Raw genomic sequence first — 14,112 nt, 5'->3', positions numbered from 1 at the left:
AAGAATTTTGGGATTAGTTATAACATTGCTAATCTGGGTGTAAATAATTAAGAATTTCCTGTGACCTTAAAGGCAAAAAATACAGCTGAATTAAAAGAAAGAGTCAGGTTATTCAACAGATGGGACTAAAAATAAGACAGTCAAGAAGAATTCAAGATTGAAGTTTAAGTTTCATAAATCAACTTAATATTGTATTTCTCTGTGTTACTGGCTTCCCTGGCTTTGCCTTTATTCAGGAGCCAAGCAGTGTTCTACAGCTTTCAATCTTTCTTCCTCCCTAAGTAACCGGGAAAAAAATCTGATAATCATTTTCCTAATTAACTATATGTACCTTAATATAAATAAGTTACTACAATTAAGATTTTGCTATCTAATCAGAGAACTTAGGACTTTGAACCTGATTAGAAGAATATAAAGAATCAGCAAGCAAGTGAGGAGAAACAGATCTGGTGGTAAGAAAAGGGGAAGACACTGAACACTAATTATTAATACACCAGCTCCTTGGTAACCCATTTAGATGACAGGGGGTCTCTTCCCACTGCTTAATCCTAGACTCCACTGGGAAGGACAAGTGGTATGGTTTGGCCTAGTTACAAGTGCTACGGACCTATTCCCAAGAGCTGCAGAAGCAGAGACAAGTGTCCAGCTTTCTAATTCCACATGGTCCTGCCCAGGCTCCCATCCTCTAGGACTAGCAATTCTCAGTCTATTATTCACTTGCATTCTGACCTGCTTTCCCGAGTGGAAGATAACAAAGGAAGAGTTATGGCAAGCAGTGGAAACTGCACAGAACAAAAAAATATGTCCATGGGAGAATGCTGCAAATAGGATCATCCTCCTTTACATATGTCACTCTAGGAAAACTGCCAAGAGTGGCTCACTACTCTAGACATACTTCCTACAGCTCCTCCAGACTCCTCCTTAAACACATGTCAGTGTTCTCCTCATTCTCCGTTAGTTTCAATCCTCCTTTTGCCCTGAGATTTCCGAGTGTGTATTTTACATTCTCAAAAATACATAGCAGTATCATAAGGACATCCTACTTATCAGAACCTTGTCTCACATCTGAACAAACATCCTAAAGCTTTATATGGTATTTCTAACTTTAATAATGAAATTTCCAATAGGATATATTACTGAAACAAATTTTCTTGGCAAATAAAAGGATTTATTTTAATGTCAAGATAAAAAAAATAAGATAGCAAAATTCTTTTTTAGTATTTAAGGAGTACAATTGTTTCCTTTCTCCTTAGCCCTATCAAGGAAACATGTATCAGAGTTCAGAAATTGGGAAAATTCAAGAGCCATTCTGTGGAAATCAAAATCTATCAAACACAATAGATGCTTTGGCAAGCCCAAAATAAAATGCTGGTTTTCAAGTACCCTATTAAATAAACAACTTTTTTTTTAAGATGATAAACTTACCAAGGGACCTTTTCTGATAAAAGTCGTTCCCTCAGCAAACTGAAAACCAAACATAGGTTTCTGTACTTTTACAGAACTAGATTTTCAGGCACCAACATTTCCATTAGGATTTACTGTATAAAGGCTAGAAGCAGAGAGAGCAGATCAGAAGCTATTTATAAAAGAGGATAAAACGCTACTGAAATAGAAAATAAACTTAATTAACTAGTGTTAATTGAACTTCTATTTTTTAAAATCATTTACTTGAATTTTCTTTGATATATGAAATTAAGTCTCACTAAATTGTACAGTCAGGAACATACAGCTTCTTTGGGATTTAAAAACCACCATTTATTCAACTACAGATTAATAAATCTCACTGTAAAGTAAGTTGAGCAAGCAGAGCTATTCATAGATAAGTGTGATTAAATTATGGGTGAATAAGTCAATTGAATAAAGTCCATTTATTAAAAAGCAAGTAATCAAACCAGTCAATGTTCACAATTACAAAGAATGAACTTTCATATTTTCCCACAATTATTAAGATTTTACATTCCTCCATCAGTTAGTAAAAAACTGAATGATCTCTACAAATGTACCCACCAACTGCACAAGTGATTTACAGAACAACCATTTTGGTGGTAGGGATACTCCATTTAACGCAATGCAAGGAATTAAAAAGCTTTCATCCTTGGAACCTTTGTCACAAAAATCAGTAAATTTATTCTGTGAAAAGACTGCTTATGTTTTTCAATTCAAATATGTAATGATTATATGTTTTGTAGTCTTCCAAACAAAAATAAAATTTTTAGTGAAATATAAAAATCTGAGAAAAATTATTTTTGAGAGACAAGAAATTATGTAAAAATCCTAATGCGGGGCGCCTGGGTGGCTCAATAGGTTAAGGGTCTGCCTTCGGCTCAGATCCAGGATCCAGTTCTGATTCAGGCTCCCTGCTCAGTGGGGGTCTGCTTCTCCCTCTCCCCCTGCTCATATCTCTCTCTCTCTCTCTCTCTCTCCCCCTCCAATAAATAAATAAAAAATTTTTTTAAATCCTAATGCAAAGACACCAAGAGTTTCTTCACAATTTCATAAAACATTAATGAGAGGGTTACATAAACCCCCTGAATTAAAGATTTTAAGGAGAACTGCAAGAATCTCTGTTTCCAATACTGCTTTCTCTGGTCTTATATCCACAAAAACTAATGTAACTCAACTCTGTCTAAATATAAACCATCTAGGTTTTTATAGAAGAAAATCAACCCAAGAACAGCACAGAAAATACATATATATTCTTAATATCGCTTTAAAAAGCTACCGTAGATTACATTTAACTCCCTCAAACAAGTTAAATTTACAACATATGCCACATCCAGTTCATTCTCAAGGGAGAAAAACATCAAAACAAAAGCTCTTGTTCAATAAACTATTTACTTTGTAGTTAAGCCTCTATCCCAGGTGCATTTTACTGTGGATTATTATCACTTTCTTCGCTCTTATTAAAAAACCTAGAAATCTAAAATACACAAGTATATCTGATTCCCTTAAAAACGCTTTTATATTATATGTTTTGTATTAGTGTAAGGCCATGAGAACCTTTAAATAACTTTCACTCTCTTTTAAAAAGACGATGCTTTTCTCCTTTGAAATGTGTCTTATTTGGCTTTTGGTTATTTTCTATAAATGAACTGTTCTCAAACCAGTCCATTTCAGCGTTACTTGTTTACTGCCAATATGTCTATGTATACATAGGTTTTTTTACAGACAGTGCTTTACAGTAAGTACAGTGGCATAAAAAGAAAGGGTAAACAAGAGGGCACAAGTGAAACAAACGTGTACCGCATCTGAGAAACACCACTCGATTTCATTTCTCTGCCTCAAATTTCCTTAAGTCCTCATACCAAAGATTCTCAATATCTAAAAAGAGGCACAACGCAGTATGCGATAAGGCAAACACAAGAGAAACCGAATCAGAAGCTGAAGAAACTTAATAGAATGTATCACCACCAGAGACAAATTACCAGAAAAAGAAAAATAAAGATATAAATAATAAACCCGGTCCTAGAAATCCCCTACTGAAGGGTTACTTTTGCTCCACTGGATGGCTCGAAACAGTTTTTTAAACTCTTTTGACTGTAAGAAATATACTTTACATTGTGACCTAGTACACACACGAGAAAAATTTCCCAATTATTTTCCTTACCGAGTGCAATTCTGTTCTATTTCATTTTATTTTCAATGCTGACGGTAACCCACTAAATTGATTTTATAAATTACTAATAAATCATGATCCACAGTTTGAAAAACACGGGCTTCACAGAGGGTATCCCTTATATTTGGATCATTTGTGCAATCTGCGTCTACCTGTCTCTAGCAGGGTAGACAAATATTTTAAGATTGCTACATTATTACTGTTTTCATTGAAGCAAGTGGTTTTTAAAGTGTGATCCTCTGACCAACATAAGCATCACCTGAGATTAATGCAAATTCTCAGGATCAAGCCCAAACTTACTGAATTAGAAACTCTGGAGGGGGCCAGCAGTTTGTATTTTACCAAGCCCTCCAGGTGATTCTGGTGCAAGCTAAAGTTTGAGAACCACAGCATTAAAAAAAAAAAAAAATTAAAAATTAAAAAAAAATTTTTTTTTAAACCCGGTCTTTTTCCTCTATTTAACAATCCAGTCAGTAAGTAACCAGGGCTTACTCCCTGGCAGTCACTATTCTAAAAGTTCTACAAATATTAACTCATGTAAAAAAAACCCTATGAAATAGACTACTATTATCCCTATTATATAGACGAGGAAACTTGCACAGAGAGGTTAAACTGTCCAAGCTAACTAGAATTCAATATTTTTTCTAATTTGGCCAGGGTTTCATGACTCCCCTCTTTCTTTCCCTTAGTTTCAGCTACTCCTCCCCTTTTCCCTTCCAATTCACCATCCTGTCAATGTCCTCGTTTTCTAATATCATTGGTGTCATCCTAAAAATTTTTTTTTCCTAAAGCACTGGAATGCAAGTCACTTAACCCTACTTTTAGCTTTTTCCCTTACATCTTAGTATTAATAAGAAGCTGAAGTTTCTTCTATTTCTGAAGTCCTTAAAATCTACTAATGGCCACACTGTTAATTTCTCCTATCTACCGTTCTGGCCAGTTTCCACAAGACCACCACTCTCTTCCTGAGCAACTTTCTCGTTCCCTCCTACTACGCCCTATCTACTACGCGCTTCCTACAAGGAAATTATTTCTCCCCGCCCACCCCTGTGTCATTTTGCTTGACTCCTCTCCAACTGAGGCAACTTCCACTCCCCAGTAGACCCTTCACCCTAGTCTCAAATCCGAGCTACTCCTAGAGGATCCCTGGTCGCCCGCGGATGCTCAGACCCAGGAGCTCCCAGTCCAGTCTTGGGTATCCCATCCCAGACCAGCAGTGGGGGCAGGGCGCTCCGGTTCCACCCCAGCTGTTCAAGGTCTCCACAGGTCCCACCCTCCTAAAACCCGCGGCTCCTGACTCCCCCGGACCCCTCCACCCCCGGACAGCCGCCTTTCTCAAGAGGGTCCTCAGCCGCCCCTCGCCCCGCCTTTCCTCGACGCCCTCGCTCGGACCCAAGCCGCTCACTGTCACCCCGAACTCCGACCGCTCTCGGTCTCCCTTCTCCCTCGGACCCGGGCCACTCCCAGTTTCCCGGCCCCCCAGCTCTCCCCGCTCGGGCCGCTCCTGGGATTCCCGGGTTCCTCTACTCCCTCGTACCCAAGCTGCCCTGGGTGTGTAGTCCCGAGTCACCCGGTCCTCGGACCAGGTCGTTGCCAGTCACCCCGGGTCACCCCCCCCCCCCCGGGACCCCGTCCGCTCCCGTCTGCCGAGGGATCTTACCCCTCACACACCGGCCGCCGCTCAGTGCCCCAGACCCAAGCAACGGGACGTCCCAAGGGACCTCCCGGCCAGAACCGCTTGGGTCCGGCCCCAGCCTATCTTGCCAACGCGAACTCCGCCGCCGGGAACCGGGCCATTCTCCCACCAGCCCAGTCAGCGCGAACTCGCCGCCGCCGCCGCCGCCGCCGCCGCCGCCGCCGCCGCCCTGGCCCCGGCCCGACCCGGCCCACAGTCCAGGCCCCCTTCCTCTGGCCTCCGCCTCCAGAGCGCCGAGCTGGAGTTTCCGCCCTGCTACGGCCCCCAGACCTCAGGCCCGCGTTACCGGCACTCACCTGACGCTGCCCCCAACCAACTCCAGCGCCACTGCCTCTACCTCGGCCGCCAGTAGCCACCAAGCGCCACCACCTCCCCCATGACAACAGGCCCACCCCATTTCATACTTTCTACCTCTCCATTGGGTAGTAGGGCGGCGGCTTTCTGCTTTAATTGGCTACGCTTAGCCGTCCGTCATAGCTTCCTCACCGCCCCTTTTCCTGGACCCGGTATTAGCCCCCGTCCGGACCTGGAGCGCCTAGAACCAAGCTTTAGTTGTCATTGGTTGGTGGTTGGGCAGTTCGAAGTTATGATAGGCTGCCAAAAGTGTCTGTTAAGTCAATTGGCAAGCGATGTAGTGGTCATGGTTGGTTCAAGCTTGGGCACAGTTTGGTTGCGCAGTAGAAAGCAAGGAAGGGGCAGACGCTCACAACCGAGGTTACCGGGGAAGGGTTAACTCTTTGTTGTAGAGTTCACTCTGTATACCCATCCCTTTCGCCAGTTCCCTTCCTATAAGGAGAAGTTTATCACTGCTAGTTTATAGGGTAGTACTTACAAAATACCAACACCAGAGACTGTGTTTAAGGAGTGTTTTCCAACTCCTTGGGAGAAAAGCACTTACACAGATAAAAATTTCTTCTTCAAGTCCCCAATACACCCAATTTCCTTGAAGTTCTTTCCAGAAGTCTCCATGCTAAAGGGCAAAGCGCAACCATTCATTTACCAGAAATCTGTCACTTCTGTTGCAGTTATAACGTCGTTATTAAACTGAAGTGGCATGTTGAGCGTTCTCTAGCTTCCAGACTCACCCCTGGCTGGCTCCTGTCAAGCGACCAAACAGCCATCAGCAAGTTTGGACTAAAGGGGCCACACTTACCCTTGTGATGCTCTGGAAATGAGAATTCGGTTCCCCCCACCTTCTCCCAACTTGATTTTTATGTTCAGCAGTTCTTAAATAGCCCTACTAGATGTGTGTCAGTTACTTGAAAAGCTTGTCTTTTTTTCCCAACCGCTCCTCTTCCTAGCAGTCTAAATTAGGACCAGTGAATGAATTGCAGCCCTTTTCTTACATTGGCACAATGCACAAGAATAAGTGATTGCATTTTTAATTCATTTGGATATAAGTCACAGTACGCATTTTTGAGAAATCTGGTGTTGCTATAAAAACTCTTGTGCTCCTAGAAATATATCCGTCATTAGATTTTGCTTTTTTCATTTCCACCCACTTTTCCTGCTCCTAAATAACAAAAGGCTGGCCTGATTACTCTTTAAATTTCCAAGTCAGATTTAAATGTACCTTCCTCACAACTCTACCTATAAAACACAAACCCATGGACCATGAAACATACCCAGGGATGGATTGGACAGGTCAAAGAAGTACCCCCTCACAAGCATTACATTATGGTTGGGAAATTCCTGTGGGACTGAGAATCTGGACTTCAGAAATTTTGTGCTTTGCCCCTCTGTTCTTCCTGCTAACTCTTTGTCCCATATCTCTTCTATTCACTCTTCTGTTCTTTGCAGAGCAAGCTACGAATAGTCTAAAACTGCACTGTTTGTTAACCAGGAAAAAAAAATTGTCTATTTTCTAGCTTATATTTTTAGTCAAGTTTGAATAAACTACCTGTCACCAAAACTAAGCAGAAATTATTCCTCCAGTAACTATAACAATAAGGTGTCTTTTCCTCGTTATTTTCCTGAACTTTACTCCCCCTTCCCTCATCCTCACCTTCCAATTTAGAAATAACCTCCCCTTCAATGACTCATAAAAAGCCTGTAAAAGGAAAGTGGAAAAGACGAAATAACTTCAGAGATGTCTGAATCATTCAGCTGAAGGAAAGATCAGACATTGACCATGATAAGATGGAAGCCAAGACATAAGGCAAGCCTGAGCTAACAACCATAACAAATGAAGTAACATGCAAATGTGAAGATTCCCCAATGAGAAGGAGGTATCAGTATGTCCTTTACACAGCCTTTTAATATATTACCAGTTTTCTTCTCTCTAGTCTTGGCAGTATGCCCTACCTACCAATTTTAGAGCAAGTTCGAAGGCAATTAATGTCCTGGCAGATAGGAAACAATAACGTCATAGGAGGGCATGGGCATTATTATGGTACTTGGGGTAATAATGGCTCTTGTACAGCCCTAGTGACTTGGTGCCATAGAGAACATAGAATTATGCCAGTCTCACTAAGAGGACTTGCCATCAAGTTCAGGAACTCAACAAAATTACTATCACAAAACTAGGAATACTGCCACAAAGGTCAGCTATTCATTCTATTCCACACACTGAAAAAAAAAAGTATTCATAAATGTTTTCACTCATACATACATATATACACTTCTACCACTACCATTCCTTGTGAAAATCAGATAAGAAAAGAAATGTAAAATAAACATGTTCAATCCAGTAAGAAGAGAAAAAAAATCTTAAAGAAGGAAGGTTTTCAGGAACATTCTTTGATCCACTAGAAAGCTATTTATTGTGTTATTAAAGTCCATGCAGGGGGCGCCTGGGTGGCTTAGTCAGTTAAGCCCTGGGGACTGAGCCCCACATTGGAGCTCTCTGTTCAGCCGGGAGCCTGCTTCTCCCTCTCCTCCTGCCTACCACTCCCCCTGCTTGTGCTCTCTCTCTCTCTCTCTGTCAAAAAAATAAATAAAATCTTTAAAAAAATAAATAAATAAAGTCCATGCGGTGCTGGGAAGGTTATTGCTTGTACCCCACATTTTTACTTTGCACACACAAAGTGACCTTATAACGTGATGAATCCAGCCAGCCTCTCTTTTCCTTCCTGTGCTATGTCTTCACCACTCTTCAGACCCCATCTTAGAAAGCAAGAACACTGGAGTCAGGGAGTCTGCATCTTTGTGTTGTGAGGCTGACTGTGGAGGTGGTGCAGATGATATCTGCTCAGAGCCACTTGAGCAAGACCAGGACAGCAGGTATATTAAAGGCAAAAATAGACTTTGTAAATCCCGATTAAGTAGACAATGAAGGACTTGGAGTGATGTCCTGATGTCTAAGGAGTAGCCCAGTTTGCCCTGGGCTCCAATGCATGCTGAGGCTACTTTCTGCTCTCTTTTCATCACATCACTTTTCAAGGGAGCAGAATCCAGGTTTCCTTTCATTGTTCTTATAGTCCAGGGGGCAATCTCACTGGGGAAAAGCTCCTTTTGGGGGTTTGTTTTTTGATCCCCCCCCCCTTCCTTGGATTCTACACACAATTCCAAATGGATTAGAGAAACACACAACTGGTAGAGAAGAAAATCATTCAGATAGTAGACAAGAGCCAGAGCTGCCTGCTTCTAGTAGTTGGAAGCAAGCCAAGATATTTGATAAGAGATAGTTCCCTGAATTAGGGATCCCTGAAGATGGAGACTGACAGGGATGAAAGGATTAGAGAGGAGGGGTTGGGGTGGGGGTTGGGAGGAAGGCCAGCAGAGAAGAAAGTAAGGGAAACTAGACAGAGCCAGGTGGCCTCAGACTGCTGAGTCAGCTTAGAGTCCTACCCCCATCTCCCTGCTGTGGACTTTACACCAGGTTGCACAATTACACCAACAAAGTGCAGCCTCTGTCACTGGTCGAAAGGAGAACCATGTCAGAACTTTACCCTATGGGATCTTTGCTCTACTGCCACCTGGAAATCCTCCCTGCACTCAAAGCCTGCTGCTCTGGCATCAGGGCAAAGCTGACGAGATCCATGCAGCCAGCCAACAAGTATATCTTCATTTGATTTTATGAAGGTGACCATTGGCATGAAGCTCTGGATGAAGAAAGGGAAACTGTCTGGAGGATGTTTTCACTGTCTCAAACTGGGGAGATTCCAATACAGAGAAATGCCAAGCTACTTTCCATGCTGGAACAAATGCACTGTGGTTTCAAAGTTCAAGGCTATCTTCCATGGATGGGAAGAAGCTAAGAAAGAAAGAAAGAAAGAAAGAAAGAAAGAAAGAAAGAAAGAAGTGAAAAATGGTGTTCTCTCAGGTAGAACCATTTGCTTTCCAATGCTAGGGCTCATAAGATTTTTTTTTCAAGATTTTTATTTATTTATTAGAGAGAGAGAAAGAGAGAGGCGAGAAGGGGCAGAGAGGAGAGGCAAAGGGTAAGAATCTCAAGCAGACTCCACACTGAGCATGGAGCCCCACACAGGACTCAATCTCACAACCCTGAGATCACGACCTGAGCTGAAATCAAGAGTCGGATGTTTAACGAACTGGTGCCTCCATATGATTTTTAAATAGCACACCAGACCTCCTCATTATGTAATGCATGCATTTTCATCCTCAAGAAAAATGTGCGTACCCCTTTACCCACCTTGCATTTTATAGATAAGACAGCTTGAGTGCTTGTAAAATGGATGGGCCACAGCTCCTAGCTCTGCCATTATGCTGTTGAATGGAGCCCCTGGTTACTATCACTAGATCTATGGGTGGACCAGCCACTCTTCCGCAGCAGGGAGTGGGCTGTGGAGCACCATTTAAACTTTTGTCCATCCCTGTTCTACACACAAAGAGTTTCCTGGAAACATGGCTATGCTCCAAAGATTTCAGAGAGTAGAACGCCTTCTAGAACTCCACTTTTCCAATCACTTGGAATCACATAAGAAAATAGACTTTAACTAAGACTCTTGAACCTAAATGTGTTCAAATCCTGGCTCTGCCATTTACTAGCTGTGTGACTTTGGAGAAGCTGATCCATGTCTCCAAGTTTCAGTCTCTTCATCTACAAAATGGGATGTGTTAGTTATCTTTTGCTGTATAACAAATTACCCCAAAACTTAGTAACTTAAAACAACATTTATTATCTCCATTTCTGTGGCAATCCTGATGCAGCTTAGCTGAGTCCTCTGGCTCTGAGTCTCTCACAAAGCTGCAGGGACCTCAAGGCTCAGTTGGGATGGATCTGCTCTCAGCTCACATCATTGTCGGCAGACCTCAGTAGCTCACAGGCTTTAGAGGAAAGCCTTAGATCCTCCTGAGGTATTGATATGAGGCCTCCCTCAGTGCCTTGCCATGAGGGTCTCCCCATAAAGCATCCCAAAGCATGGCAGCTTATGTCATTAGAGTAAGCAAGCAAGAGGGCAAGAGGGCAAGAGGAAGGGCCATTGAGAGAGAGACTGCTAGCAAGACAGAAATCATAGTCTTTTGTAATCTAATCACAAAACTGATATCCCATCACTTTTACGACATTCTATAGAATGTTAGGTCCCTCCCACACTCAAGGAGAGGGGATTATGCAAGAATATAAATACCAAGAGGGGGATCGTTGGAGCCATTTTAGAATTACCATACTTTAGGGGTGCCTGGGTGGCTCAGTTGGTTAAGCAACTGACTCTGGATTTCAGCTCAGGTCATGATCTCAAGGTCATGATCTCAGTGTTGCGAGACAGAACCCTGTTGTCGGGCTCCCGCTGGGCGTGGAGACTGCTTAGGATTTTTCTCTCTCCCTCTCCCTTTGCCCCTCCCCAACTTCTAAAAATAAAGAATTAGCCTACCTTAGGAAACAAAATAATAACAATACCTCTTTGTAGGTTTCATTTAAAGAATAAATGAGAGGGGCACCTGGGTGGCTTAGCTGGTTAAGCGTCTGCCTTCAGCTCTGGTCATGATTGAGCCCCATATCAGGCTCCTTGCTCTATGGGGAGTCTGCTTCTCCCTCTCCCTCCTCTTCTGCTCCTCCCACCTACTCGTGTGTCTCACTTTCTCAAATAAATAAATAAAATCTTTAAAAAATATATAAAGATTAAATGAGAGAATGTATTCAGTTCAGGTCCTGGCACATATTTTATAACTGGCATATGTAATAACTATTATTACTATTAATGCAATGGTACATATAGTAATGTAATAGTACAATAGAAATGAAATGGAATGATTGATTTTCTCTCCCTTCTAGCTATTAGAACAAAACCTTTATGAGGAATAAATGAGATAATCTACATAATTCGGGACTTACTGAACACATAGTATGTACTCAGTAGCCATTAGTTATTATTAGCTTTATATGAGTGTGTGATATCTGGTTTCCTCTCAAAGCTACTGAATATGCTATGACTATGGTAACTTTTCTGGGATGGACTTATTTTCAAATATTTTGTCTCATTTATCTATGCACACCCTACACTTGCCAGACCATAATGTCGGAGTTGGGGTTCCTAAAATATGGCCAACAAAGCTAAACTCCAGCCTAATTTCCTGCCTGCCCTATGCTAAGAAATGTATACCCAAAACCGGCAAGATGGGCTAATCATCACGCCCCCTCCTATATACAGAAATCTGAACCTGGGTCCATGGAAGTTCCAGAGAGGGGGAAGTGTTCCCAGAATGAGCAGGGACTTGGTTGTGTGGACTTTGTCCCTTTCCAAAAAAGGCTGGTCACTGTGCAGTCTGCTAAGTCAGTCCTTAACTGAAGATAAGAGAAAGGGGGATCCCACACAGGCTCTGTGGATGGAGTAAGGGCCCCCAAGAGGACCTTCCCATAGCTGGATTGGGAGCAGTAAGAACCAAGATACTAAAAGAAGAGCAATTTTGCAATTAGAAAGAGGGAGGAAGGGGTGCCTGGGTGGCTCAGTCAGCTAAGCGGCTGCCTTCGGCTCAGGTCATGATCCCGGGGTCCTGGGATTGAGCCCCACATCGGGCTCTTGGGGAGCCTGCTTCTCCCTCTCCCACTCCCCCTGTTTGTGCTATTTCTTTCTCTGTCAAATAAATAACTAAAACATTTTTTTTTTTTCAAAAAGAAGGAAATAAAGTGGGAGGAAGAGGGACACTGGGCTGGATCAGTCAGAAGACTGTGCGGCCCTTCATCTCAGGGTCGTGAGTTTGAATCCCACGTTGGGTGCAGAGATTACTCAAACTTAAGAGAAATTTTTTTTTAATAATTAAAAAAAAGAAAGTGGAAGGAAGAGAGTCCAGTTTGCAATGTGAAAGAAAGATCACTAAGAGGTTGGAGTGAGCCAGCAGGGCTGGGTCGAAGCTGGCATCCTTATAAGGAAGGAGGATATGGAGGGCTGGCCTGTGGCCAGAGAAAATGAGGAACTATAATCAAGGAAACCCCATTATTTTGGCTTTGAGTCATTTCTCAGGGCTCACTCATGATTATACGAGAAAAATGGGGGGGGGGGTTCCTAAAGGATAAATAATCTTTGCACCAAAAACACTATAGAAAGACAAAGGTCCAAGTGCACTGCTCACCTGATCTCACCTTTTTAGGCCAGGGGTATCTGTTCCCAAACGCTCTCTCTCCCCACAACCCCTTCTCCACCTGCCCGATAAGTGTTCGTGTTCTTTCCTTCTGTCCATGTTCCATGAGGAAGAAAAAACAATCCTCACAAGGAAATGCCTTAGGATCCTTAGACTGGAACTGTTGCTTGATGCACTCAAGCAGTTACTGGTGTGGTTGCTATACCGTTAGAGCTCAATAAATACTCACAGATGAAGACACTTTACACCTCTGCCTCCGCCCTGTGTAGCTGTGATTTAAACAGGCCCATGGATTTTCAGAGATGCACTAGCCCTGGACCCTTCTCCCCCTGACATGTCCCCAGACATTACCAGATCTGTGCATGGAAAGGTTCAAAGCAGAAGTTGCTGGGAAAGTTCTGTGAGGTTCAAGGAGCGGTGTGTAGCAATACCGAGTTCCTCTTCCTGTGACTGCTGTCTTCTCTCCTTCTGTGTTTCCTCTGCGTTTGAGAAAGAGGAGACTTGTAAGGTTCAAGACATGTCAGTAGCCAGAGAAAACCTCCGTCTGCTCCTCTGCAGGGTGGCCGACTTGAGAAAGGAGAGAGGGGGTGGGGAGATGAGGACTTGCCCCCCCGGAAGCCTGGCTACACAATGGGGATGGTGTATTTATTTACTCAGCCCTTTCCTACAGGCAGCCAGGACAGCAGCCATTTCATTTTGCACTCAGGAAGTGTATTTAGTGGTAGGCTTTCTTTCTTTTCCTGTTAGTTTCCTGCACGAGGACATCAGTGTCTTCTCAGGGCAGCAGCTGATAAGAGGGATGTTGTCTTTCGAGTGGAGACGGACAAACATATTTCCCGTCTCAGACCCGGACCCTTTCAAGGGCACAGAGCATTGGGCTTGGGTGTGGAAACCAAAGAACCTGACGGGGACGCCCCCTTCCCTGGTGCCGTCTTCCTCTCCCTACGGGGTACAGTCTTCACATCCTCCGCTCGTGTCGAAGCTCACACTTTTCCGAGGTAGCGTCCCGCCCTACAGAAGCAGAGCTGGAGGCAGCGTATTTGGCACAGCCGGGGAGTTACCTTGCAGGGCTAATACGAGGAGGCAGCTTTGGGTTTAACATTATGTTCGGGGGCAATTACACAAACAGTGTAGGTTTACCCTCGGTTGGATTCCATGACTAGTCCCTACTCACCTACTCACCTACTCTCACGTTCGAAGTTACGACTGCCAAGGAACCTCTGAGACCTCCTCTCCCAGCCACCACGGAGTTGGGCGCCCCTCTTATACACACGACACTTCCTCATTGGATACACACATCCCACATGTCAACTGGCTTCGA

General features: G+C 43.2%; 1 protein-coding gene across 49 annotated transcripts in view; it reads right to left on the bottom strand.

The window, feature by feature from the left end:
* The window catches only part of NUMB (NUMB endocytic adaptor protein), a 185,505-nt gene extending 172,098 nt beyond the window's left edge, over positions 1–13,407 (bottom strand). For 28 of the 49 annotated variants that reach the window (XM_057318357.1, XM_057318362.1, XM_057318369.1 and 25 more), the window contains exon 1: positions 5,609–5,717. The gene's annotated coding sequence lies outside the window, so the exon portion shown is untranslated. Of the gene's footprint in view, positions 1–5,276; positions 5,455–5,608; positions 5,718–13,142 lie in introns of those variants that run through there. The other 21 variants (XM_057318363.1, XM_057318370.1, XM_057318378.1 and 18 more) reach the window with 8 other exon arrangements.
* Positions 13,408–14,112: the final 705 nt, after the last annotated feature.

Source organism: Ursus arctos, unplaced genomic scaffold (assembly GCF_023065955.2).
Source record: "Ursus arctos isolate Adak ecotype North America unplaced genomic scaffold, UrsArc2.0 scaffold_25, whole genome shotgun sequence".
Lineage (NCBI taxonomy): Eukaryota > Metazoa > Chordata > Mammalia > Carnivora > Ursidae > Ursus > Ursus arctos.
This window is presented reverse-complemented; position numbering and strand designations above follow the sequence as displayed.